The sequence below is a fragment of the Vidua macroura genome, chromosome 5 (genome assembly GCF_024509145.1).
Source record: "Vidua macroura isolate BioBank_ID:100142 chromosome 5, ASM2450914v1, whole genome shotgun sequence".
NCBI lineage: Eukaryota > Metazoa > Chordata > Aves > Passeriformes > Viduidae > Vidua > Vidua macroura.
Genome location: NC_071575.1, coordinates 22,312,025 through 22,339,309, shown reverse-complemented (window position 1 = coordinate 22,339,309; position 27,285 = coordinate 22,312,025). Strand labels below are relative to the sequence as shown.

The following is a 27,285-nucleotide window of genomic DNA, read 5'->3' as shown; positions in this document are numbered from 1 at the left end:
CCTTTGTTGCCCTATCACTAAGCATGAAAACGTGCACTTAGGAATTAAGACAACTAAAGAGTCTATTCATTCTTCACACCTACTCTGTTCTTGAAAAATATACCGGTCTTACAGCATTGTGTGAGGTAATCAGCTATTGCTTCAATTAGCAGAACAAGGCATAGAGAAAAACTGTAGCAATGCTACTTATTTAACTGGAAACTATCTCAGAAAGCAGAAAGTCAATTCTTTCCTTCTAGCTCAAGCAAAATTCTCATCAACTTCTAAGGGCTTCTCTCTGAAATGAAAAAACTTTGGAAGTTAGAAATGACCCCTCTCTCATCCTGATGATGGTGGAAGGCAGGTGGTCTTGCACAGCTGGCATGATTTTTGCAAGAGATACCAGCTGTGACTTTGCAAGGTCTGAGTTTGCCCTGGGTGACTAAAGGCACTGTCCTGCTCTGAAGGTCACGCCTGAGGAGGAAACAGTCTGACCATAGGGCTCAGCAGAAGAAAAAGGTGGCACTTTCCTTCAAGAAAGAAGCATGACATGTAAAGCCAGAGGCCTGTGAACTGTGACCAAGAGTCAAAGACATCAAAGACTCTTCCCTGGAAAAGCCTGCCTGCGCATTAATTGGAATTGTCAGCTCCAGCTCTTGACAGGCACCATCCTCTCCTATGCCTTGTGTTTCTCAGTAACTGGTGCCTTGAATGGCCTCAAGAAACTCTCATATATGAAACTGCCCCTGTGGGGAACAGCGTGGGAAGCCCCGACTAGAAAGGCTCTGCTGAATTATTAAGGTTGCCCAGAGTGAACCAAGGTAACCTTCATGTGGATTCCTGTCAGCCTCTTTCAGTTTTATTATAAAGCAGCAACCCCCTACCTCGCCTACTCCTCTTTCTCCTGCTAAAAGAAACTTCACAAGACTGCTGAAGTAAGAAAGTCTGCCCAAAAGATTAACTAAATACACACAGGCCTATTTTAGATAGAAGCATCAAGCTAAATACAGCAGCCTTGAGCTGCTGGAGGGGGAGCAGTGTTTCATCCAACCCCTCTTGCCAAAGTGCAATCAATGCTTTAGCAAACATACAGGGAAATACAGGCATTAAGTCTCATTCTTTAATCAGTAAATCAAAAACCTTTGGGGCTAAAAAAAGAATAAATGCTTCCTAGCTTGTCACGTAATTTGGTTTTGTCAAGCCCACGTCAGAAAACAGCCACGCACCAAGTGTGTTTCCCTGCCCACACACTGTGTCCCCATGGCAGCTGCCAGTGATGGGCACAGTACATCAGAAGTGTGTGTGGTGACTCAGGGACAGAAACACAGGGTACCATCACCTCTGGCATCGTGGGATCATTCTTTATCCCAAATTTCCATTTTATTGTTCACAGCTGTACAGCAGTGGCTATAAAAACCTGCACTGTGCTGGTAAGTTCAGTGTGAAAACTCCTGATTTTCCTTCTCCAAGAAGGATCTGTATTTTCTAGCATCATCCTCTGGAGTTTATCAGTTTGCTCTGCAGAGTCAGGAAAAAGTGTTTCTGCAGCCAAGAATTTCTTTGATATGTTCCTGGGCTGCAATGCACTACAGGGCTCTTCAGCCCTACTCTAAACCCAGCAAAGTACAGTTAAAAGTGGGGGAGAAAGATGATGGCATAACAGATATGTTCATTATATTTTAAAAAAGAAGAAAACCACATAGGGCCAGAATATCCTATATTAAAAATAATGCACTTCATCTAAAAAAGGAGTGTTACTATATTTTAAATGACAGATTTTAAGGGTCTGAATCATCTTGGAGCTGACTGTTCTGCTGCTATTGGTTTTGCTTTTCTAATAGCTCTATGTAAATATCCTTGTGTTTGCTTATAAACTTAATTTAGTGCTGGTGAAAGCCTACCAGTCCTTCTAGATTAAAAATATTTTGCACTGGCTACATAAAATATATGATGTAAGCATTTCTGGCTGTTTTTTTTCCAGCAGGCTTGGAAGTCCTGAGTTGCAGAGGAGTGGGTCTTTCTCCATTCACTTGGATGGGAATCAGTAAACTCCTTATTTGACTCCAAGTAATCTGAGTGGCTTTAGCTGTGGCTTTTACGAGCAACTGGTCAATTAGTATCTTTTCTTAAATGGCTTTGTGGTTTTAAAGGACTAGAATCAGCAAGTTAAAATACTATTTCCTTCTTGTGCCATTTTCAACTAAATGTAACATTAAATTGTAAATTAAAACATAGGGCTCAAGGTAGCATACTTTTTAAACTCAAGGGAGCTCAGCAAACAGCCATTTCAAACCATGAAGAGCTGGCTGGAGACACTGTTTGTCATCTTTTAAAAGGAGTTGGTAGGTGTATGTTTGCTCCTGTGTATGAGAAGAAACAAAGAAGCCAATGCTTTTTTTTTTTTTTTCCCATGTAAAGTATACAGCAAAGGAGTGCTGGCTCTGGATCATGCTGAGAGCAGGAAATAAATCAGCCAAAACCCATAAAGCTTGGCAGAAACCAAAATTTCCTTCTTCCAAAGAAAGGCACACCCCTCTCTTTTACTTTGTCCAGCTTTTCACATGGCTCTTCAGTCCTACCTTTGTCCTACCTTCCTCCTTCTTTTAACACGGACTCTGATTTATTTTTCAGACACGCAGAAATATAATGCCATTTGCCTTCTTCAGGCTGGAGTATGATACAACACAGCAGCTCTCTGTCTTGTTCATATCCCAGCCTGATACTTCAGAGCAAAATTTAATGTGCTTTTAAAAATGACTGTAGTTACTCTCTCAAAGTGATATGAAGGGGATACTCCCAGTTTCAGGAAATCTAGAAAAAGGGTCTTTCCTACTCCATCCAATTCACTTCACTGCCCCCCCCCCCCCCATGCCAGTCCCCCACAGACCATCCTGGGAAGCAGACAATCTTTTCTTCCCCTTCCTGTCACTCTGATGGCAATTCAGCCCTTTGCAGTGGAGGGCTGCCATTAGGAGAAAAGTTTATTCCCACCCAAAGGCCACACCACATACTCTTCCTCCTACTTTACCAAGGCTGTGTCATTAGTTTTTCTCACTTTTATGAGTGGGGTCTAAAGTACAAGCATATGCCCTGGGCCACCAGGCATATGTGGCCACCATAATATGTGGCCATTGTAATCTGCTAAGGGCAGCAGAGCCAAACTGCACCCTTGCTTTAGCATTTGATCTGCCCAGACATAGTAGAAATATTCCTCATTAAACAGAGAAGAGATGAATGTCTGGAATCTGATAGCCATTAATACAGACATTGTTAGTTCTGCATAATCACTTCATTTTCCTTGATAACTGTATTATAAATATATATGAGTCTACAGTACTGGACTGGGAAGTGATCTGCTACGGTTGCTAATCAAAATTGTCGGCATTTAAAAAAGCTCTTTGACATTTTCAAATCTCTAGATGAGGTAGGAGAATACCACAACAGATCATGAAGGATGGGAAAAGTGAAGAATTATCCAGAATGGAGAGAGAGCATGGCTTCCCCACTGCTTAAACAGAAAGGAAACCATTTTATCCCATAAATAAAAGGCCAATCTAGAAATTGGAAGATTTCCATTTGGTCTTACCAAATCTGTTTGAAAACTTATGATCCAGGGCTTTGTACACCTCTGGGGATGCAAATCAGCCAAACCACATAGGCCTGAAGTGAGAAGAACGGCACTGGAGTGAGCAAGAGGGAGGGATCCATGTGGCAGAGCAGCGATGTCATTTGACACTAAATGCTCTTACAACAGCTCTGAAAATGCCCTGGGTGGTTTGTCTGACATTTCAAGTTATATGTTTCACCTACCAACAGATTAACAGATCAAGCTGCTGCAACTTTATCAGCTATTAATTGTGTCTGGGCCAGGACAGCTCTTTGTAATGCCCACCTGGGAATTCTAGACTTATTTATTCGCTAGTAAAGAGACGGGAAAGGGATTTTTAGCCTAAAAACATCCCAAAAGAATGAAATATCCTAGAGAATTTACTGCAAAACTTGACATTCTGAGGAATTTCCAGACCAACTAAAAATTGATCCTACACCCCTACAGACTGAGCAGGACCCTCTGAGAGGGGAACACCACAATGCAACAGACCAGCCACTGTGCAATAAGAAACAAACACACGTTTTCTTTTTCCTTTGTAATGAGAATAATCCTGTTTTTTCTTGTTGGAAAGTGCAATGTAAATGACATAAATGAAAATAATGAAAGCAAATAATTAGAGCAATAATAATAATTAATGAAATAATTAAAGCAAAAATCCTTGTTGCAGTGTAGCTGTGAAAGTTAAGGAGCATTATGGTTCAGTCCTCTGGTGTAGAATTTGCAATACTGCAAATCCCATAAGAACACTTGCTCACACATCCCATGGCACCACCCCCTCATCCCACCTAAAAAACCCAAGAAAAAAGTGGTACCCTTTCTGGGGGAGGAAGGATGATGTGGAGCACGCAGTGGCTGGTTTGTTCTAATTAGTGTTAACACCAATGAGGAGCACAAGTTTCGTATCCCATCACACCTCTCGTTACTAGAGTACATAACCTCCTAACCTCCACCCAAGAAAATGATATCATTGCATGAATTAATCATCTGAGCAATTAGTGGCAGAAAAGTGACTTCAGGTTTCCAGCACAGTGTCTGGCACCAGTGAATTGGCGATGATGTCAGCTTCCCTGGGAATACGCTGGCATTTTGCCTGTTCCTGAGCCTCCCTGTTGACTCTGAGGGCAGAAGCAAACAATGTAGGCACCCAACCGGCAGTAACTGCTGCAAGCCAGCACCAGGCTGCTGCTGCTGCAGCGTCACAGGGATGCTTCTCCTGCCAAATCCCGGTGGGCATCTCCCAGAGAAGGTGCACTTCCCAAAACTGGCAAGAGCAGAGGACTTCCTCTGATGAGCAGAGAGAGGGACTCTTCAGGAGCAATGAGTATCTGCAAACTCTTTAGTAGGGAGAACCTCCTGCTCTGCACCTGGAAGCTGAGCTACACCTTTTGTAGTGTGTGAATAAGCAAATTATTGGACTATTCATCTGTTTCTGGGGCAAAGGGAAAGAATTTTATTATACTGGGGAGTTTATTCTCAGATGGCCAGGATTGTTTTGGTTTTTTTTCTTCACTCACTCTGTTGCTGCCTGTGCTTTCAAAGCTAGAGTCAAACACAACTATGACCATATGCCCTGTGTTAGATCCATTTTTTAGTCAGCTATTCCAGGTGAAATAAGCAGAGCCTGCCTCTATCCTACAGGAATCTGCAATGTTTCCTTTTTTTTCATCACCAAATACAAAGACCCTCTGCAAGGTGGAACCTTTTCATACTTTTACCAAGTGAGTATTCCTTTGGTGTCACTTGAGGTGCATGCACAAACTGTGAGACAGAGGGGATCAGACTCAGCCCATCACTCAGAGGAGCACAAACCAGAGAGTTCAGGAGATGTCATGGGCAGAGTGTGGACAAGAGCAAGGAGGAGCTCTCTGATGGGGATATCAGTCATTTTCTAAACCTTCAGGCCACGTGAGAAAAACACAGAAAAGAAAGAAGCTTGGGTAGAAGAAAGCTGACCCCTGATGTAAGAAATTTGGTGTCAGGAAAGAAGGACAACCTATTTGGGCAAAAGGGTTTGACCAATCCAAGATAAGCCATTTTATTCCTTCTTCCTAAGGGGGTTTTCTGCCTTACTTCTCTTTTTGGAGGCAGCCTCTGGCTGCTGCTTTCTGAGCAAACAGAAAAAGCATATCACCTCCACACTCATAATAAGAATGAGTTTCCAAGATAGATGAGACATCCACAGGTGAGCAACATCTTTGTCTCAGCAACACTTTTCTCTGGATCCCAGCTTGAAAAGAATGAGGTGGTGAAGCCCTATGAGAAGCAGCTAAAAATTTTAGTGCCTTACAGTGAGCTGTGACCCCTGCTTCAGTTAGTGACCAGAATAAGCTTACTCCAAATTCAGGACAGCCTTGTCTTACACACTTGCAAAGATGTAAGCTGAAGAAGTGTGATTATAACATCATCACTGCAAATGACACTCACTGTCTGCACGGCTTAATGCCACTTGCCACGTTTGTAATCCATCTTCCCCCACCTGCCCTGTCTGTTCAGCTGTCACTTGTTATCAGAGCAAAGGCAGTGAAACAAAAGGAAGGGCAGAGGCTAATTTGCTTGATGTGATCCTGTTCTTCCAGATGATGTCAATTTATGGGCTCTAACCTGATCCTCAGACATGCTCATATTTGCATCATTAAAAGGGAAATAACAAATCTGTGGAAGCAACTCAATAAGCTACCACTTTAGCAGCAGGCACAGCAGGCAGGATTGTTTGAGCACCAGTTTCCCCAAGCAGTCACATTACCTGTCCCAATTCCCAGCCCTTCTCCCCTTTGCTTTCCAGGTGTAGTCAGCTCAGCAGATAGGATTAATCCACTTCCGTACTCACTTGCATTCTCCATGTTAGAGAATCTGATTACACAGATTGCCTGCAATTTATCTCCACCTGCGACACCTAATGCTCCAGTCTGATCTCCTCTTTCCCATTTTAACATCTCACTGCAGATCCAGTACATACACGGACAGATGCACACACACTTGCTCTGTTTTGTTTGCAAACAGCTCACTAAGAGCCTCGAGGTTTTCATTTTCAATCAAACCAGAAAGCACTACTGCTTTCCCCACTCTGCCCATGAGGTAATTCCTCCCTTTGGACTCCCCTCGTTACATTTACACTGCACAGGCTCCATGCGCTGCTGCTGGATCCACACAAACCACAGGAATCTCTGCACAGACGCGCTCAGTGAACATGCAGCATGAAAGAGCCCTGCAGCACGTATAAAGACAAAGGCATAGGCTACATGCACTGAGCAAGTGCCACCACATGCATTCCTGTTCCCTCCAAACCCTGCAGGAAAACATTGCCTGCAGAGTGCTTTCCTATGAACAAGACCAGCCTTTCAGCACAGGGTCAGTATATGATTCAGGCAAATCCCATTCCCACCCGCTCCCTTACCTTTCCTTTCCTTAATCTGCTAATCCAGGGGCTCTGGACCAATTCCTTTTCCCTCCTGCACACAAACTGCCAGTCCGTCCTGCTTCACATTCACAGCACACCAGCAGGATTCACCGTCATCCCATTCTGCCGGATCCTTATCGCCCTATTGGCCAATGCCAGACAGTAAATTCAATTAGGCTCCTCCTTATAACTATATTATCACAGGAACAGGAATGAATAATTTAGTAAAACAACAAGGATGTGCAGGCTCTGGTGTCACAGACTTCACCCCCACTGTCAGGCTTTTATCAGAGAGGCGGGTAAAAAAAAAAACCAGAATATGTCTGTCACTCCTGAAAAGGAGACCTTAGATTACTCGCTTGTATTTCCCATTCCACCCCTCTTGCCCTCCTCCCCCTAATCCATGGCATTCCAATTTTATTGTTGCACCTCCATCCTCAGCTTACAATACAGTATTTCCCTTGTGAAGGGTCATTACCATCTCAGTGGATGCAGAGATTTCTGTCCAGGCAAAGCAATACCGCAGCACATCAAGCACTTTGCCTCTTCCCTGAATACAATATGAGAGAAAAGAATGAAACAATTCTGGAGAAGGGAGTGACAAGACAAGCAGATCACAGGGAAAAGGGAGAGTCTGCCTTGTATCACAGTATCCTCTGTAAAGCAACTGTGCTGTCATCCCGTCAGTTCAGACACCCAGAGGATGCAAGTACATGGTTCTTGAGAGAGAAAGGTTCACAGATGCACTGCCCATGGACTGTGATTTCACATGCCTGCTGTGGGAGTTTGAATCCCCACATAAAAAAAAACCCACACCAAAGTGGCAGTTTTCCCCCAAACCAAATGACTAAAGTGCTCTGTTTTGGCACTTTTTTTTTTTTTCTCCTGACCAGAAATTTCTAGAGACAACTATCTATACTTGCATTTCCTAAAAAGTAGTTGGTCCCAAAATGAATACTGCTGTTTTTCCTCAGGTGATGCTTTGTTTGAAGAGTTACAGACCATTGCATATTCCCTCAAGAGAGTCACCACTATCTAAATCAAGCCTCAGACCACCTTGATTGCCTAAAGGGTTTTATTGTTATGGGAGGAATAGTGGAAGTGGAGGAGCTCAGCGGGACAACCCTTTGATATCCCCAGAACAGACCAAGCAGCCAACAGGGATTTTTAATGACCATTCACAGCAATATTGAAAGCTACTGCTAATACATGCTCATGTGCACAGCATCAACAAACAGATGTGTCATTCCATCATAACTGAAAAATAAATAGGCAGGATGAAGCTGCCGTCCTTCCTCCCTTAGAGTTCAAGAACACCCTTTATACTCTGCTTTCCATGTGCTAATATTTACTCTGTAGAGTCTATATATCTACTACCACAACGATGAGAGGTTCAAATTTGCACTAGAGCCCAAAGTAACTCAAGTAACTCCCACACCAGCTCTTGGTTTGGCTCCTCTCCCAGCCCTGGTGGGCTGGGTAGCCTCAGCTCTGCCTCCAGAGGCAATGGGGATACCAGGGTAAGTCAAGCCCAAGTACCAGCAAAGATACAAAGGCAGTTCACTGGTGACAGACCAGAAGTTTTCCTAAAGGCAGTGCCTTTCTGTAGGCACTGCCTTCACATTGAAAGACTAGCAGGAAGCTGGGACAATGCACGGGGATTGCCACCTCCTAAATTGTTGGGCTATCTACCTCCATCTCAGTCCTGAAGTAGGATCAAGCCACACTGCCTTCCCTGGGAGAATAGAGTACGGGATCAGTGGATGCTTTTGCCCTTCTTACCAAGTTCAAAGTGATCTAAAGAGTGAAAAAGTAAGAGTCTCAACTAAGCTTTTGTCATTCTCTGTTATGGGCTTCTTTGCCACAAAAAGGGACAAAACTGCCCTCTTGCTCCTGAAGTTGCTTCACTTCTGAAGAATGGCAGCTGCTCTTCTCCTCCTCTTTCCCTTGCAGCCATTCAAACTTTTTTCCTGTGTTAAAGGAAACCCTGAATTATGCACTTGGTGGTAGCTTCAGAGCAATTAAACTAAGCCATGTGGCAAGTTGCCCAGTGTCACTACCAAAGCTCAGGATGTTTTAGCATCATTTATTGAGGAGCATTTACACGATGCTTACTTAAACCACAAAAAGAGAGCAAATTAGGCTGTTGCCATGACAACTAGAGAATCTACTCAAAATTCAGGAGATGCTGGGGAGTGAGGGAGAGCCCTTCAGTGGAGATCTCTGCATCATGAATATGGCTCTTCATTATCAAATTCCTTTCATGTTAATTCCTAGCATCAAAGCTTCCCTGACAAAGGCTTTAATAACTGGGAGCAAAGCTTGGCTAAAGAGGGAACAAACCAGCCCTCCCAGCACTAATGTGAATTTCATTCTGCTGAGAGGTGCTTAGTTCTGAGGTCCACAGAGCAATCACAGAGGTGGCAGCGCTGCTACAGGAACACGTATGAGGCAGGGTGGAGGAAGGGGCAGGGGCTTCACTGCAGACAGGCACTGCAGAGAGAGAGACAGACCCTGAATCTCCAGTGCAGTAAAGAGGGAGAGTGAGAGAAGTAAGAAGGGTCCTCGCCACCTCTGGTGGAAACCCTCTGGAAGTTGAAACAAGCTGAGCAAACGCTTTTGCCAATCCCAAGGAATGAATTAAAGCAAAGAAGAGAAAAAAGAAGAAGCTGACAAACTAAACAAATGGAAGACAGTCTACTACACTACAATTCTTTTGAAGGAATTAAATCCTTGGTAGGATTGTTGAATATTTTCCATCAAAGCTGGCTCTCTTTCTAATTTTTCTTTTCGCTGAACATTTTTTTTTCAGTTGCAAGCCTTCTAAGAAAATCATTATTTTAATAGAGAATTTTTTCAGTGAAGTCTTCTGGTTCTCAATTGCAATAGCTGAGGTATTCTTGGCTGAAAACAAAGTACATTACTTTGGAAAAAATCCAGAAAATTTTGTAGTTTTCATAGATGCTCTCTCCTTCCTCATAATTATTTTTGATCAGATAATTTATTGCCAGTGGAAGTTTTGGTGTTCTCCTTTGAAATGATGCCTTACTGGGCATAAACCCCTTTTGGAGGGTAGCAGCAGTAAGTGGGAGCAGATCCAAAATTAGGGAAAATTAAGCATGTGGAGAAATGGAGTAAATTGCAAAACTTTCTCTTCCTCCCTTTTCATCCTCAGATGAAGAACTGTGTTTAGCATGAAAATCAGAAGCAATTGAGAAATTTAAGGATAGATAAATGATTGTATTGTAGTGAGCATTACAATCCAAGCAGGATACTTGCCAAGCAAAAGCCCACATACTGTAGAGATCCAAACATTCAAGAAATTATGAAAAGAAACCCATTAATGAAAACGATGCATTTTCAACATACAAGTGTTCCCATACCTGATGTCCAGTTCGTATTTTGAGCCTCAAAATTGTCAGTCTGCCTTACTTGGGATGTTGTGGCAATATTTCAACATCTTGAGTCAGTGTTGATGTTCTGATGGGGTCTTCTTCCCGGTGCCTGGGTATCACATACACTAAGAGTGTCCAATACCTAACTGATTATAACTGACCAGAAAACAAGGCTTTAATTCATTATCTACTTGCAAATGAGACTGGCTATTCCCTTTCCTGATCCCTCCCTGCTATTTTGCCAAAGCCTTGCACAAAACATTTGTTAGGTGATCCCATAGTAGCAGCAGGAGTAGGCTGGGCTGCACACAAGCCATACAGGCTTGTTTTGGACCCACAATACGTGGCAGAGACAAGAGGTTGAAGTGAGCTTCTTTTTTCATATTGTGACAGCTACTTAAACAGATGTCAGTTTGGCAAATGTGTTTGTGGGATGGCAGGAGCAGAGGCATTCAAGGGACAGGGTCTGCAGAAATAAATCTGAGGAACCAAGAATAGGGTAATAGGAAGAATAGAGCAATGCATAGCAGAAGAGGAATGGCTCATTAGAAGTGTCTGGGATGCTGTTTTCTGAGGTGGGATGCCTTTAGGTCAAGTTGAATTTATTTTGTCAGATTGAGGCATTTTTCTGGGGCTTCAGTGCTACTGCATATGTGTATGGTGGTCTCTATAAAAAGCATATTACCAGCCCCCTGAAAATATGCTTTATTATCCTAAACATGTTCTTAATTAAAATAATTTTTCATTCTTCAGCAATAGTGACTTATTTAAATAAACTTTTAAAGAACTTCTAGGTATCATCTTTTAATCTAGGGAAAGAAAAGTGAACAATTTTTCTATTGGCATTCTTTACTTACTTCAGTAAGGAAAGGTGAGAAGCAGCTGAGGGAGCTGGGGTTGCTTTGCCTGGAGGAAAGGAGACTCAAGAGAGACCTTATTGCTCCCCACAACTACCTGAAAGGAGGCTGCAGCCAGGTGGGGCTGGTCACTTCTCACAAGTGACAAGCAATAGGACAAAAGGAAACTAGCTCAAGTTGCATGCATTAGGAGAGGTTTAGATTGGATATTAGGAAAAAAAAACCCTCACTGAAAGGGTTGTTAAGCATTGGAACATGCTGCCCAAGGAAGTGATTGAGTCACCACCCGTGGAGGTATTTAAAATACATGTATATGTGGTTCTAAGGGTCACAGTTCAGTGGTAGACTTGGCAGTGTTAGGCTAATGGTTGGAATTGATCCTAGAGGCCTTTTCCAACCCAAATGATCCTATGATTCCATGATTCACTAAAATTTTTCTATAATTAGCTTATTCATTGCAGTGACTTCTTCCTATCTCAAAGACAATAGCACTGAGGCCTTAAAAAGCCATGTTTTATCCCACTCTGCAATTACACAAGAAAGCACAAATACATTTTTTTCCCCATGAGGCTCTTTCAGTGTGAATCTATTTAACAACTTTAATCAGCTTTAAAAATAAATCAAATTTTCACGAAGTCCTGTGCCGTGTTTTGCAAAGCACCTTTTCTAGGGTGTTTTCTAAGGCAAAAATAGTGTTCCTGTTCACTGATGGTATGGGCTTTCCCCTCCCAAAGATCACAAAAGAGAGAGACCTACCCTAACTCCACGTCAGCATAGGCAACATCCCAAAGGTTATAGCACTCATTTAGGGTGCAGGAAACAGAGGGCCCAAACCTGAACAAAGCCAACAGGAGACTCACCTCTGGGTCCTCCCCAGCACAGAAAGTAATTGCACCAAGATTTTGTCAGTTATTCAGAGGAGAGACTATCGTTACACCTCCTACAGAAATCATTCTTCTGCCTGGAGACTCTGCAACATTGGACCAAAGACTGAATGGATGACCAATGGCCAAGACACTCATCAGAAAGTGACACTCATTTCGGTGGCTTGTAGCTCACAGACCACAGGTTTGACTTCTTTCTCCCACATTCCTGCTACATCTGAGCTTATTTTCAAACAACAAATCCTACACTGGACATATTTAATTGGAGGTAGAAACTCCTACTTTTCTGTTTCTTTACTTTCTTTACTTTCTTGTTTAAAAAAAACCTACTTCACCTTTTAGAGTTTCTAGCTTTTTTGACAATTAAGGAAAACATCATGTACAAGATCTGAGGTTAAATATAACGTTCGGAAGGGACAACTGAGCTGAATTCATCTTTGGCTTCCTTTTAGCCAAGGGGCACTGCTCAGTCACACAGCATACCTAACACAACACAGGGAAGCTCTGGGCAATGGTCAAAGCTCTTTTCTTACCTCACTTGCTCCCACTGGAGAAGAAGAGTTCTGGCACTGCCAAAGGATTGAAACTAGAATGAAACTCTTGTAAAATTACAGCAGAATCATGGTCCTCACCTTTGGCAGACAGCTATCTGAAGAAGGCCAGTGGGAATGACCTATTGCAATGGAGTAGCTCAAGAGAACCAAGAGCTGGTTTGCTGCAGATAGTGACATTTTACTAATAATGTTTGCTGACTGGTTTGCTACAAATAATCTGCTTCTTTGGATGCCTCCATGCTCTCACATCTTTCTCCTCCTCCTCCCTTCCCTGGTTGCCAGGCAACCACATAAAGGACCAGAGAGCATGCTGGAGGAAACCACCCTGTGGGACACTGCATAGGTTTGGGTTTTTTTCCACAGAAAATGCTCCAGGGCGAAGTGGCCTCGGCTTTGGAGGCAACATGTCACTGTGAAACCTTCCTTTGCATGAACACCTGTCATGGGTCAAGTGATGTATATCTGTGATTTCCAAAACAAATGCCTTCACGGACTTGAAGCTCGCTTCTGAGATTTTTCTGTGGCTCAGCTGCTTCCCATCAATTCCACAGATCAATAGTTTAAGGAGCTCAGGCACAGAAGTTGCCAGCCTGTGCAGCAGGAGATTTCCCAATAACAGACGCCCCATTCAGCTGAGGATCATTGCTGTAGCTGGCCAGAGCCATGTGTTTACAGCTCTTACTTAACAGTGTGCCTCATAGGGTTAATGCAAGAGAAACACAACATTTTTTGACCAGAAATGTGTTTGCTCATAACAGCTCAGAGGTTTTTAGAAGAGGACTAAGTGAGATCAGCCACTAGAAAGTGAAATGGAAAGCCCTGCACTGGTTTCCATGAAGTCCCTTGGCCAACTTGGTGTGAGAGAGGCTGTCTCATTCTCCCAGGTATATCTAGCTTCCTTATAATTGAGGGATAAATCTCAAGTATATGAATAACCACCCCTTGGGATTTGATGGTTGGAACCATTAGTATTTCAAAAGGTAATTTAGTTTAAAAAATGGTGGCATGAACTAACCAGAGGTATAAAGTCAGATAAAAAAAAATACCTGGAAGATTAGACACACACACCCCTATGACTTTACTTTCAAAACTAGCTTAATTTGCAAGGTCTTATCCTGTATGACTGAATTCAGCAAGAAAGAGAAGAAACTTTCCATTTCACCAACTTCAATACCACTTTTCATTTTCATTTACTGAATTCTCAAGGCTTTTCAGTATTTCAGGTATATTTTTGAGACTTATTAACGCACTCCAAAATCTGGTTTATACCCAACCTCCATATATCATGCCAGAAAAGCCATCTTTTCTAAGCAGTTCTCCATTCCTATTTTCTTTTGTGCTGCCTAAACTGATAAACGTTGTACCCTGAGGCCATTCAACCTAACAGCATCCCCTACAGACTCCACAGTCTCAGTTCACATATCCACTTTACCACATATCCCAAATATCTCGGGAATTTCCACAGTTTCCCCCTGAACTCTTCTCCCTTCCCAGCCCTTTTGAGTAGCCACCTCCTATTTCTGTATAGCACACAAACATTAATTACTACTGATCTGGATGGCCAGTCCCTGAACAGACTCACATATTGCTCTCAGTGGAAAGGAGAAGCGCTTTTCCTCTCCCACCTGCATCTCAACCAAGGTTGAGTTTTACTAGCAATTAAATAATTTCACAACTGCAAAGGGCCTATTTTGAATCCTGTTGTTCTTCTTTGAGATTTTCTTAAACAACTGCATCCAGCCTTCAAGTTTACCCCTTGCATCAGCCATAAGAAGCAGGTTTCTCCTTCAGTCCTCTAGCAGTCCAACACAGATAGTTAATTTTTTCCTGATTGGTTTTTACTTTTTCCTGTCATATCCAAGGTCAAATTTTGGCTTTCTGTCTTTTCTGCTGAGGTTTGAAACACAAAGCAGTATTCTATGACAAAATCTCAAAAGTGAATTTGCAGTTTTGGAGTGGAAAATTGAAGTTTAGAATGACTAAGGAAAGGAAACTAGGATTTAGGAAGTTTTTTTTTTTTTCCTGAGCTGTCTTTTCCCTCCTTTTAAAAATCTTTCAAATCTAGTAGGAAACAAAACAGCTATTCTAATGAAGTGTTCATTTCAGCTTTTTAATCTCAAGGTCCCTGCTATTATTCTGAGAAGAGTAGGGATGGGATTATGACTACTGGCAAGCAAACCTTGCCGTTTTTTAAAATGGTTTATCCCTTTGCTGGATGTAGAGAGAAATGTCTTGAATAAGAAAAGGGGTTTGAAAGGATTTCCTGAAAAGAAAGGGATAGGCAGGGTTGCCTGGACACATTTTTCTGCATGATACAAAAACCTCAACTATTTACTGTTGTGCAGCAGCCTCAGTCATGGTGGCCCAGCTGGGCTCTGGGCTGGGGCAGATTTCACATTGTCCCAAGCCCCAGGGTGTTGCAATGGCAGGCTGAGGCAAGAGGAATGAGGAGAGGGAACACAAGGGGGCAGGGGAGGGAATTGTGAAGGGAGGGGATGGTGAACAAGTAGAGTGGCAGGCAGGTGATGTGGAAGGAATCTGGTGTAGCCATGCCGATTCCTCTTGTTTGAAGTGGTTAAAGCCTTGTTCAGTGTGGAAGAAAGGTGAGGGAATAAATTCTTCCACAAGTGCAGACATCCTAAGGGAGCATTTCAAATAGCAGCCTGCAGTGGGCAAGAAACAACTGCATTTAAATACAGCTCACTAAGGAGGGGTATGGGAATCAGATATTCTTAAGGCTTCAAAATTAAACACAGAAATCGTTAACAGAAAAGTCATGTTATAATTTAGAACTACTTGCTGACTGATAATGAGAGTCAAAATATGAACACATTTCTTAGTGCTGGTGGTTAAATGCCTTCCTCTGAGCATGCTACAGGAGAAGGAGACACTGGTAGCAGCTGGAAGGAATTTGAGAGAGTATGTTACAGCAGGAGACAGAATGGCTAGGACCAAACAACACAGCAGAACAGTGCAGATATTGACCACTATTCCCTCTCAGTACCTTTGGTGTCTCCTGTAGGGTATTATAAAAAGTGTGACTTCACAGTTATTTGGGAAATAACCTGTTCTTCATTAAAGAATATTTTTTTCTGGGATTGGCTAGTCAGTCTTCTCTAACATTTCTTAGGTTATGTCTTTTAAGCACCCAGCACCATGTGAGGATGCCTTCAGGTTTGTATCTCATTCCAGCTGAGTTCTTGTGTGAGGAACAGGGCCAGTCTCCTTGGACAGAAGAGCACACTGGTGCAATTCAGGTGTTCCTGGTTCTGTTGCTGCTGCAGCCCCAGCTCTGTGTTTGCAGCACAGTGCTCTGTGTTGTGCAAGTACACTTCCATGTTCTCAGAAGGCAGCAGCTCTGGCTTTAGGGACTGTGGTACAAATAAATAATTGTCTACAGTCTCAGTAGAAAAAATTAGCTACATGTGGTGTCTATAAAGCCTGTGAGTGAGGGGTAATGACAACTCATAAATTTTCACTGGTTTTCACAGGTACTGTCCCACGAATACACTTAAGCAGAATCACACAGTAATCCTGTCTCCTGAACAGAAGACTTTCAGATCTACAGCTCAGTCAGACTTGGCACGGGCCTCTACCATGGGGTCTTCCCTGTTTCTTAATTGTTTCTACTTCTGCTGCTGCTTAAATGACTTCCTGCCTATATGACACAATGACAAAAAGATGGATATCTTTCCATTTTCATGGGTTTTAAATGTATATCTTAGGTATACTTCTCTCTCCAGTTCTTTATGCATTTAGATTGAATATATCTGGACAGACTCAAGATTTCTATACCTTCCAGACCCAGGACTCTTTCCCAGATAACTTTAGACATCTCAGTCGAATGCTGTTTTCCACACAAGCTTCTTTTCTCTTCTCCAGTCAGTAGATTCTAAGGAACCCCACGGAGAAGGAAAGACAACACCGAGAACCGCAGATGTTGTAGCTGTAGCACCTGTGCTTTCTTAGTGTACACTGCTGGGGAATCACTGCCTATTCTGTAAGTCAACGTTGGACTTGGGGCAGAAGTTCAGAAGCACCTTGCAATATCCTCCCAGTGCAACTACATCCTAAGCACTACCAGTAAAACAGAGACATTTATATTTTCAGAAAAGAGCTGCACCAATTTATTTGTGCTGAGACTTCATCTCCATGGGGTCTGTTTACTCAAATAAAGCAATGTGTGAAATTCAACAGGCACAGAACCTCAGAGAAGTCTTCTGTCTGCTCTTATTAAAGAGAGAAGGAAAACACCAAAGGATCCTTTACTGTAGCAAAAGCGAAAAAGATCAACAGGAACCACTGTGGGTGGATGAAGCCTCTACATTTTAAGGACTTCTGATATATCTTTAAGTCCTCCAGGCTTTCCAACCATTGCAATACAAGGAAGATCACTGTGGTCACTAAACAGAGATTATGTACTGCAGATCTCTGATTCTAATATGTACATCACAAGTAAAAAAATAAAGAAAAATTCAAGTCTTGAGAATGTCAGTTAGGAAAAATACAATCTTACCTCTGGAAAAGGGAGATATTCATATGCAAGTAGAACCACCACGATTTTCCATATGCCTTCCATGTTGTGTGAGTTGAGGGTTGATTTGTTTGCAGTATTTAAAGCTCCTTTTTAATGAGTTGTGTGAAATCTGACAGACATATAACCTCTTTGAACTACAAAGCATTTCCTGCATTAATGAAGGAAGAAAGAAAGCCAAGAATTAATTTATTACAGCACATTAATTACTGCATGAAATAAAAGTTCAAATAATCAGCAGAAACCACAAGGGTGAGGTAAAGGTGAGAGAGAAGATAAAATATGTACATTCTGTTTTGGTGATGGCCAAAATGGGGCCCCATTACTACCAAACAAAAATATTAGAAATGCAGCTGGAGTTTGTTATTGCAGAAGAAAGGAATTATATTGAGGCAACTTCTAGAAGTCTTTTCTTTTGGTAAAAAACTGCTCCAACCTTACACAAAGGGAATCAAATAAAAATAAAGACAAGATCAACCACGGCTAGCAAGAGTGGATAGATACACAGAACTGCACAACTGGCTCCCAGACAGGTATGTCACACACGAAAAGAGCAGCTGCAGACTTGGAGAAAATTTTGCCATCAATGGGGTGATTAATGAATTAAAAAACCCCCAAAAAACCAAAACAAACCTTATGAAACATTTTCCCCTGAAGCAAGGCTCTCAAAGGGCATGTTGTAAAACTGCATGCACATGCGTGGGCAGGAGGTCTGTGTGCTTAAATACTGAAGGTACACAACAAAGGGAAGTGGTGAAAATGTCCTTTTTACAGGATGAAAACTGAACACAAGCATTTGTTTGCCTGTGCATGCACAGGTGGAGTTGATGTTCTTCTCTTGCAGTGGAATACCCCCTAAGGGCAAAGCAGCAGGGAACAGCATCCTGCACATCCAAGCATCCCAAAGCAAACCCAAAGATCTCCACTCAGACAAGAGATAACAAAAATCTTGCCGGGACCCAATATCTTCAGTCTTGCATTCACTGCCTGGTGCCACAGCTTTGAGACCAGAGGACATTGCATGGTCTGTACCTCATATATGGTGTACTACATACAGTGGCACTGACCAGCCTTGGTGGATGTGCCCTGTCCTGGCCGATGACCAGGAAGAACTCACTCAGTGCTACTTCTCACATTTTAATTTAAAGGTTTACTGGGAAAAAGCCATAATACTGAGTTTGGGTTATGAAATTGCTGACTACATACTTGCAGGATTAGCTAGCAATGAAGAATTTTGCAGAATCCACAGTTGGAATAGTGATTGCCTTCTTTAGTTTCCTGTAAGACGGTCTGCAAATCTTTTCACTGGAAGCATCAGAAGAATATCTGTTATATTCTTTTTTCCATTTCTGTGGTTCTAGGTTTCCTCAAAAGAAATATGGTTTTACATTAAGATATGCAGGTGATAGAGATTCATCATTTAGATGTGAACCCACAGAACCTAAAGCAGAGCTACAGGTGGAAGCTCAGATGTCCTGCAATGCTCCTAACATTGCCCTCTGTGTGAACAGTCAACATTAGATAGTCTTGTGCAGAATGTCTTTGGTACTTGTTTCTGGATATCCCACAAGACCATGTGGAATACAAATCTCTTGCTCTGAGAAATAAAGGATGACATGAGACTGTCAACTGCAAAAGGAAGTGAATCAACTAAATGCAAGACTGAGATACTCAGAGGGTAAAAACAGGGCATACTGAGAACAGGTTTGCTCTGAAGAGGACCACATTTTCAGTCCTCCTGCTTGGCCAGTGCAGGATACCTCAAAGACCACACAGAGCAATCCTGAGCTCCAGTGACAGCCTAAACAACCCCAGCATCCTCGGCAGTGCTCACCCAAGCGTGTGGGTAAGGACAGCATTTCCTGGAACTGGAGTTCTGCTCCCTTCCCTCACAGCTCTCCTTCTCCAAGCGCTGCAGCTTGTTTTGTGAACAGCCTCATTCACTGCAGGCTGCACTTGCCTAAGGCTGGAAACTCATCTCCCCCCTTCTCCCTCCTCACAGCCTGCCGCTAGATTTGATGGGATATTTTTCTCCTCATATTAGCCTGCTCTCTGCTTCCCTCTCTTCCCGAGCTGGGCCTGTTTCCTCCTTCTAATTATTCAGGCAGAAGAGCAGATGGCAGGGGGAGTGGATCTCTCACTCATGCAGACATGAGGCTTTGTCACACAAAGAGGGAACAACACCAACTGCAGAAGAAAGCAAGATATTCCAGAGCCTGGTTCCTAGCAGCCCCCTATTCTCTGTTTTTCTTTCAAGCATGATATATTTTGGGAAACACCATTCAGTTCTCAGTGTGTATTTATGTCAGTTACATCACATCATGCCTTTTCCTTCTCTCGTTTTAAAATTTTAATTTAGCTGAGAAAACAATTCACAGTGCAACATTCTCAAAATGAATACAGATTTTTTTCATCTCAAGAAGTAGCTGCGGTTCAGTAGTCACAAACATTTGTGATCCCCATTTTCAAGTCGGCAGTGGAAGCATCAGTTGCCCTGTGCAGTTGTTCCATAATCAGAACAGGTCAGTTGTGATGGGATAAGTGGGGCACGGGCAGGATCTTTCTGACCTGAGGAGAGGACATTTGTACATCCAGCTTGCCTGCAAACTGTGCTGGGATACTCACCAGCCATCTCTGCACCTGGTTCCATGATGAGGGCATTGCTGGGAGTGTTCCCAACAGGCAGATTGTACAAGCCATGCTGGTTTGTAGTCCAGCAGTATTTACTATCACAGAATTAGGCCACTCCACTCCAGTTGGCCTCAGTACCCAGGGAAACTCCTTGACATGCACAATTTATTAAACTGCATATAACTGTGCCTCAAATACCTACACAGCTGTCTGAGGTGTGCTGGCCCAAGTGACCTTCTTGTCAGCATGCCAAATTGTTGCCACTGGAATGCAACTGCAACTATCATTGATAAAGCTTCTGTTGCAGTTGCCACCATGACCAAAATAAAATGCTGATGAGAATACACATATACTTTCTCAGCTCTTGCAGTCTGACCAGCTCTAGCTGACAAACCACCACTAGGACCTAACAGCAAAGCAACTGTTGTTGCCTCATGGATAAAAAACAGCAATGCATTACATGAAATCTTTCAACCAAAATTTTGCCTGGTAGGGTCTGTAGCAATAATAAAGTGCAGTCACCTTTTGATTTACAGTGACTTTCCATGGGTACCCCAAGAGCAGGACAGAGAAGTCATTAGTAAAGGCCACTGAGGTCTGGACTTTTTTTAACTGAAACAACAATGCTGTCTTTGACTGCTATACAAGTATTGCCAGACTTTCAGAGTTTTTGCTGTTTTTCAGAAAGCCTGAACTGAAATGACCTTGCAGAAAACTATATGCAACTGAAAACAGCTATTCGGAAAGAATAGAGAAGTCAACCAAGTCCAGATTTTAATCTGTAGTTTCAAAAGCTTCTCTCATGCTCTAAATTAAGGTAACTACTGAGTTTTAAACCAATGGAGCTGCAGTGGGAGAAAGCCGGCGAGAGAGGACCTGCCTGATGTTTATCACACTAAAGCAAAAACTCAATTTTATATCAGGAGAATGAGCAGCAGGAGCCAGTGAACTTCCATTCAGCAAATTTACGAGTTTATCAAGAGAAGTATCACAGAAAGAAAGCTACCAAAGAGGAAGGAGGGGGAAAAAAACCTTCATGTGATACAGCACTATAAGGTATTATCTTCAGACATCAGAAAAAATGAAATTAAATCTCTTACTAATGCAAAGGCTTTCTTGCTTCCATTTGTCATCAATGATGCTAGACTGTCAAGGTAACACAGACAAAGGAAACTTAAGGCACGTGCTTTCATTATATCTGTCACAGACAAAAGCTTTGGCAGTTTGATGACAAATAGGAAGAATTAGAATGTTCTCTGGTTTCACTGTATGGAACGCACAGAGCATGTACCTCCCTTCTAGGATGGCTTCTTCATCACTACAAAAACTTAGACTATTGCAGCATATCTCAAGTTGGATGGGATCCATAAATGCACCTACCAATCAACTTCTCTTTAACTGGTCCCTGCCATGTGGCTCTTGCCATGAAGCCAGTCAATAAATTTCTTTGTCTCACAAGAAAGCAGATCAAGGACACTCAAAGAGAGGAACCGTAAGCAAGGCAAACTGAATAATCCTTCACAATTCTACAGGGAAGCATGGACTCATCTCAGCAATGTTTGTATAGCTCATATAATGGTCAAACAATCAATCAATGAGGAGTTCAATCCCCTGAGCCCAAAACTGCATGACTTCTTTCTTAACTGCTTCAAACTCATGCCCTTCCAACCCAGTTTAAGTTGAGGCTTGGCTAAACACCTGAGAGTGTAACTGGTTTGTTGAATTGGGAATTTAGCCAATGGGATAATGAAAAGAAATTTTGTTTGTGTAGGACTGTTGTAAACATAAAACCTGGCCTCATGTAAGGCTATTTACTTCAATAAAGACATGGAAGACTAGTAACAGCTTTCAGAGTCAACCAGGAGGCTCCTCTGAGCAGTTTCAAGTTATGTTTACAGAGCAGGGTCTTGGAAAACTATTATGAAACACTTGTCAAAGGGTTATTCAAGCATTCAAGCCCAGTCACATTAGTACCCAAAAAAAAGCTTTCCAGTCATATCAGCATTTGCTATTTGTAAAACCAGAAGGCAACCCCATGCCACCCCCTCCTTATACTTTTATAACTTGGATTTCCTCCTCCTCCACTCCCAACTGTTGTTGACTCACTGTCAGAGATTTTCTTCCAATTTGCTGTAATTGCTTTATGTTGAGGCTCTATTGATCTGTCGAGGATGTGCAAGTGAGGGAATTTCTTGACAGCTCTGAGGCTCCAGGTTTCTTCCTGCTGGCAAGCAGACATGGACAAGTCAGATAGACAGAGGTGAGGGGCCGAATCTCAATTTATTTTTACTGAACACCATCTTTCCAGTGCCAGCAATACCACCACCATCCTTTATCCACCATGACAAAAGCATTTGAAATGACCACATGAAATTGTCCTAGGTCCTGCCTCCCCCAGGCACTAAGATGAAGAGGAAAACAAAGCAAAGCAGAGTCTAACAGAAGAAAGGGCATGGTAAACACAGATATTCCCCACAGCAACAATATGTTTGATCCTGTGCATGACTGAAGCCAGATCTTGCAGCCCAAGCTGCTGGTTAGTCTCCTTTTCCAAGCAGTTTTTGAAGTACTGTAGTTGTCTTCCTAAGGAACTGTGCTGCCATCCCACCCACCTCTCACACTGAACATTTTCTCTTCCTTAGGTGTTGTGCACTCTCCTCAGGTAGCACAGCCCTGAGCACAGCCACAGTGGCTCTCCTCACTGTGTCCTTAATATTGATAGCTTGAAGGCTACTAAATGTTTATCCTGGCTCATGGCAATGGCCAGGGATCTTTACAAGTCTCATTAGTGGTTGATGAAATAAATATTCTGTTTGTCATGAATCATCTGACATTGTTCATCCAAACAGCCTCCTGCCTGATGTCAAATGTCAAAGTTTCCCCAGCCAGGCTTCCAGGCATGAAGATGACACCACTTCAAATCTTACTATTCCTGAAGTCATTGGAGTGACTTTGCTTTATGGATGGAGTCCAAGCTGGGCCTAGCAGAACACACCAAGCACTTGCTTCTTTTTGTATCACACAAAGCTCTTTCATTAACAGTTCCTGCCATGCAACGTCGTTTTGCCATTCAGGGTAAGAATTGTTTGTGAAAACAGATTAGTTCTTTGATTTCCAGAGCTCCCAGCACACAAGAAGAGGGATTTAATGAAATTGAAGGTCTGTGGTGGTTCAAAAAGCAATTTGATGTGCACCTAGGCTTTTGCTAGACATTTATTCTCTAGCCATGTAAGCTGCATTGCAGTCAGTATAAGAAAAAAAGGAAACAATGAGTGGATGTAATAAAGCAATTGTAAATGGGGTGTGCAAACATCAAAAACACTTCCATATTCTAGCTTGAAAAAATTCTATAAGCAGAAATAATGAGACCTGACTGAGTTAATATAAAGGAAACACTAAGCCAGTTTGACTAGATTACAGAGACGGTCCTGTTAGAGAGCAATGTTGATGCTGAGCAGTGTACTTACATCACATGGGATATTTTTCCCCCTCCTCATGACACCAAGATTTGTTGTAACACCCAATAAATTTGCTTTTTCCTACTGTGACTTTAAAGGCTGGAGACTTTGTATTGTTCTGACAGCACAGGGTCACAGGAATTGTTTGGGCTTGTCCTAGTGTAAGCTTATTTTAGAATCTTCTAGCAACAAGGAAACCAACTGTCACTTAACTTTGGCTTTTTTTTTCACTTTAGCATAGTAACAAAGAGTTTTTTGTATGTGTTGTGTTGTTTGCACCCTTCCCCAGCTCTGTGCTATCAGTAACTTGCTCCCCTAATCCTGTATACACAAGGCTTCCTCTGCAGGACTTGTCACTCAGGCCAGAGGCACTGCACTGTCACTCACCACCCTGTCCTGCAGCGTGCAAGTAACTAGATAAAAAGCAGGGAAAGCAAAGAGCCTTGTTGGTGTATAGACACTCTCACAGATGACTGCAGAGCTCCTCAGGGTTCCTCTTTGCTCCACACAAGAACATAGCTCTGTTGCCCTTGCCCCTCCTGCAAGCAGGCATGGCAGCTGCCCTCTGCTGCCTGCAACACTCAATACTCAGTAAATTTATTACTGCCAACATATTGGGTGAGCAGCTCAATCCTCTGGCTGCCTAATTCACCTCCTTTAATCCACACACTTCAATGCTCACTTTATTTAATACAGACCCCTCTAAATAACTCCTGGCCTGCAAGCCATTCTGAGGTAGCAACACAGGTGAAATACAGAGCTAGTAGAACTTGGGCTGTCGTCTTGCTTTAACATCAAAAGGTTTTTGCAACTCAAATCTGACTGTTCCAGCACCAAGACTACAAGGCAAGACACATGACTCTGCTTGAATAAGCAAGAACTGTGCACATGGCTGCCTGTGACCAACAAAATCTGCTAAACCCAGAGCACAGCTTCCTTGTGAAGAGCCACAGGCAGGATACAGGATGTTCCTCAGCTTTTCCTGCACCCAGTCCCCAGAGAACAACAGCAAATGAACATTGAATGGCTACTATGGAAGTGTGAGTTCCTGTTGTTCAGGTAAGAGAAGTTTTAGAGACAACAATTAAAAGAGAGCATGGAAATGATTAAAAATAAACCAAACAGGAGCTCAAGACTAAGGAAGGAATAGTTGTTAGCATCATGCACTTCTAGCTAAAAGAGAGGAGTGAACACCCACTATAAACAGCACAGTCCTCCTAGAGAAAGCTAGAGCACTCTGGCAGCTCATCACACCCTTCTCCCCTAACGCACAATTTTCTGTATGACATTCTAAAACTGTATTAATGGGTTTTTTCTGTACTATTCTGGATTATTAATGTATAGTATTCTAGCAAAGCCAACAGGTAAGACCAGACAGCAGTTAGAACAATTGTCATTGCTATTCTTGTCTGCAATTTTTCTGGTGTGGAGAGTGGAGATAGTGGCAAAGCTTGTTCCCATGACAGAAGGCTTGCAGCACACTCACTTGGACATACACCACAGGATTTGGCAGTTTTCAGTCTCATTCAGAAGAGATCTCTGTCCTTATCTGTAAACAATGCAAGCATTTTCATGAACGTCAGATAATCTTCAGTGTGTTATTGGTATCCTAGTTCTGGGGCTTCTATGAACTTTTAAAATCACATTTCAGCCCTGAAAAAAGAATGGTAACCCCTGAAATTATCTAACAATTTCTCCTGATCTGATATTATTAGCTTCAAAGGAGGGGCAGTTCTGGAGCAATGTGGTTAGAAATGAAATTGTGAAAACATTTAAGCTGGAATTTAATCCACAGTGAATCTCTAATTGCCTCACTATAATTATCATTACAGCACATTTAAAAAAAACCTTCTTGTTCCACTATCCACTTCATAGAACATAAACCTAAAAAAACCCCACCTATAACAGAAAAATCATGGAATCATAAAATATTTTGGGCTGGAATGAAGCTTTAAAAGCTTTCTACTTCTTCCTGGCAACAGTCTTAATTTTGATCCTAAATGGTTCCTGAATTTTCACAAGCAATATGTCAAAATATTAGGAACTTGGGCATTTTTAACAACTGAAATTTAGGCTGAAGCCTTGATAGAAGCAACAGTCTTGCATTAAAAGTACAGAAAATTCTCAGAAGAGTTTGAAAGTACAATTTTTCAATCTTGTATATAGGAAGACTTGAAGTGACAACCCTTTAATTTTCCTTTGTCAGAATGAAAGATGCAATTTCTGATCAAAAGAATTCAGCATCTCTAATTTGAACACTTTCAGAAAGTGTTTTCTCTCAGTTAATTTCTGCCTCTATGGACCAAGGGAGAGGCTAATTTTTAAATGCTTAAGCTTTCCAAGGATGGAAGCTATTTCTGGACCAGCTCTACTGACTATGTTATGTGCCATTTGGTCTTTGTGCCAAAAAAAAGCTTTCAAATCACCTTTCAGATACATAGAAAAAAGCCAGCCTAATTCTGCTCTTTGGTCATGGAGTTTAACATCACACAGAGCTGCCACCAAACTAAGAGGGTTTACATCAGAAATGACAGATGGCAAGATGGTTGCCACCTTTATCAACCCTGTCCTGTCACTGGTTCTTGAGTCTGAACGTGCCTGACACAAGGACAGCCCCGGTTTATAGCTGCTAAAGCTGAAAGGATGTATTTTTCATGTCAACAGAGTGGAACAGTTGGTAATTTTTCCAGAGGAGAGATTGCAGCAGGCTGCCAGGCAGCCATCAATTCTGACAGGCTATTCGGAGAGTCCCCGTTGCTGCACACCAAATGTCTGATCCACAGCTCAGGAAAGAGCTGGAAGGTGAACGAGCAGCTGACATGCATAGAACAAGCTGGCATTGCCACAGCATGGCCATTTTTTAAAAAGTCCTTTAAAGATCATAAAATATGCCTAGCCATTAGCTGAAAATGCTGAGGTTCAGCCAGGATTTAGTCTCACATATACACTGATGTGAGGTAAGCATTCATGTATACACATTGAACAGCAAATGCTATGGATACTTCAACTAGTTTGAAACATTTAACACATTTAGGTTTGGAGATTGAAGGGCAATCTCATGAAAAAAGAGCACAGTAGTTTTCTGCCCTTTTTCCCCTTTACAGGTGGGGAAACAGTGAAAGATCTTTCTCATAAAAGGGCAAAAGTGGGCAGGGGGACTTAGAGAAGTCTATGGGTTTGAATAGGGACTACTAAATGTTAAATCAAAGCCACATCACCATGTCTGAAGTGAAGGCTTATTTCAGCCCTGTTGATTAAGCGCTCCGGTACACTCCAACACTTGGTGAACAGGTTGCAGCTGAAGGAGAAGGCAGCCTGCCTAAACAGCAATTGCCCCTTTCCCTGACCATCCTGCTCCCTCATGAAGGCAGCACTGCCCTTAATAAGTCACTGGATCCCTCTCCCAGGGAGAAAAAACATCCCTCAGGAAGCAATGTCTTGGCTGTTTGTTGTTTGGGCATGTGTACAGATAACTCTCCTGCTCCTATCCTCAGAAAGTCTCCACGAGGCTGATCCCTACTGTTCTGAGCCATCTGGATATATCAACTCCAAAGTACTGCAACAGAAAAGCATCCATAATGTACTGGAAGAAAATATTCAGCATTAGCTGGGCACCAGAGATGGGGTGGATTAAGTATTCCTCAACAGCTGTCCTGTGCCATTTGTACTGTGCCTGTAGGATGTGTGGGTATTTAACAGATATGGTTCTTACTTGAAACAAGACCTCATTGACTAGAGTGTTTTACAGTTAATTAAAAACCCAAATCCATATAAACCCATGTAGCTCCCTGCTGTGAGAAAAATATTAGGTTGAATAGGTCACTTGCTATACTTTAAAGGTCCTCTAGCAAAACTAGGCTGCAGGGCTCCCACAGCCTTGGTTCAAGCCCTGACACTGGCAAGGAAGACTTTATAACACCAGGAAGGATAAAATTGCAGTATCTATTATTTTTCATTCTTCACTTAAGAAAATGACTCACCACCTA

General features: G+C 42.3%; 1 protein-coding gene across 1 annotated transcript in view; it reads right to left on the bottom strand.

The window, feature by feature from the left end:
• The window catches only part of SYN3 (synapsin III), a 192,169-nt gene extending 179,336 nt beyond the window's left edge, over positions 1-12,833 (bottom strand). The window contains exon 1 of the mRNA XM_053978623.1: positions 12,755-12,833. The gene's annotated coding sequence lies outside the window, so the exon portion shown is untranslated. The remainder of the gene's footprint in view (positions 1-12,754) is intronic.
• Positions 12,834-27,285: the final 14,452 nt, after the last annotated feature.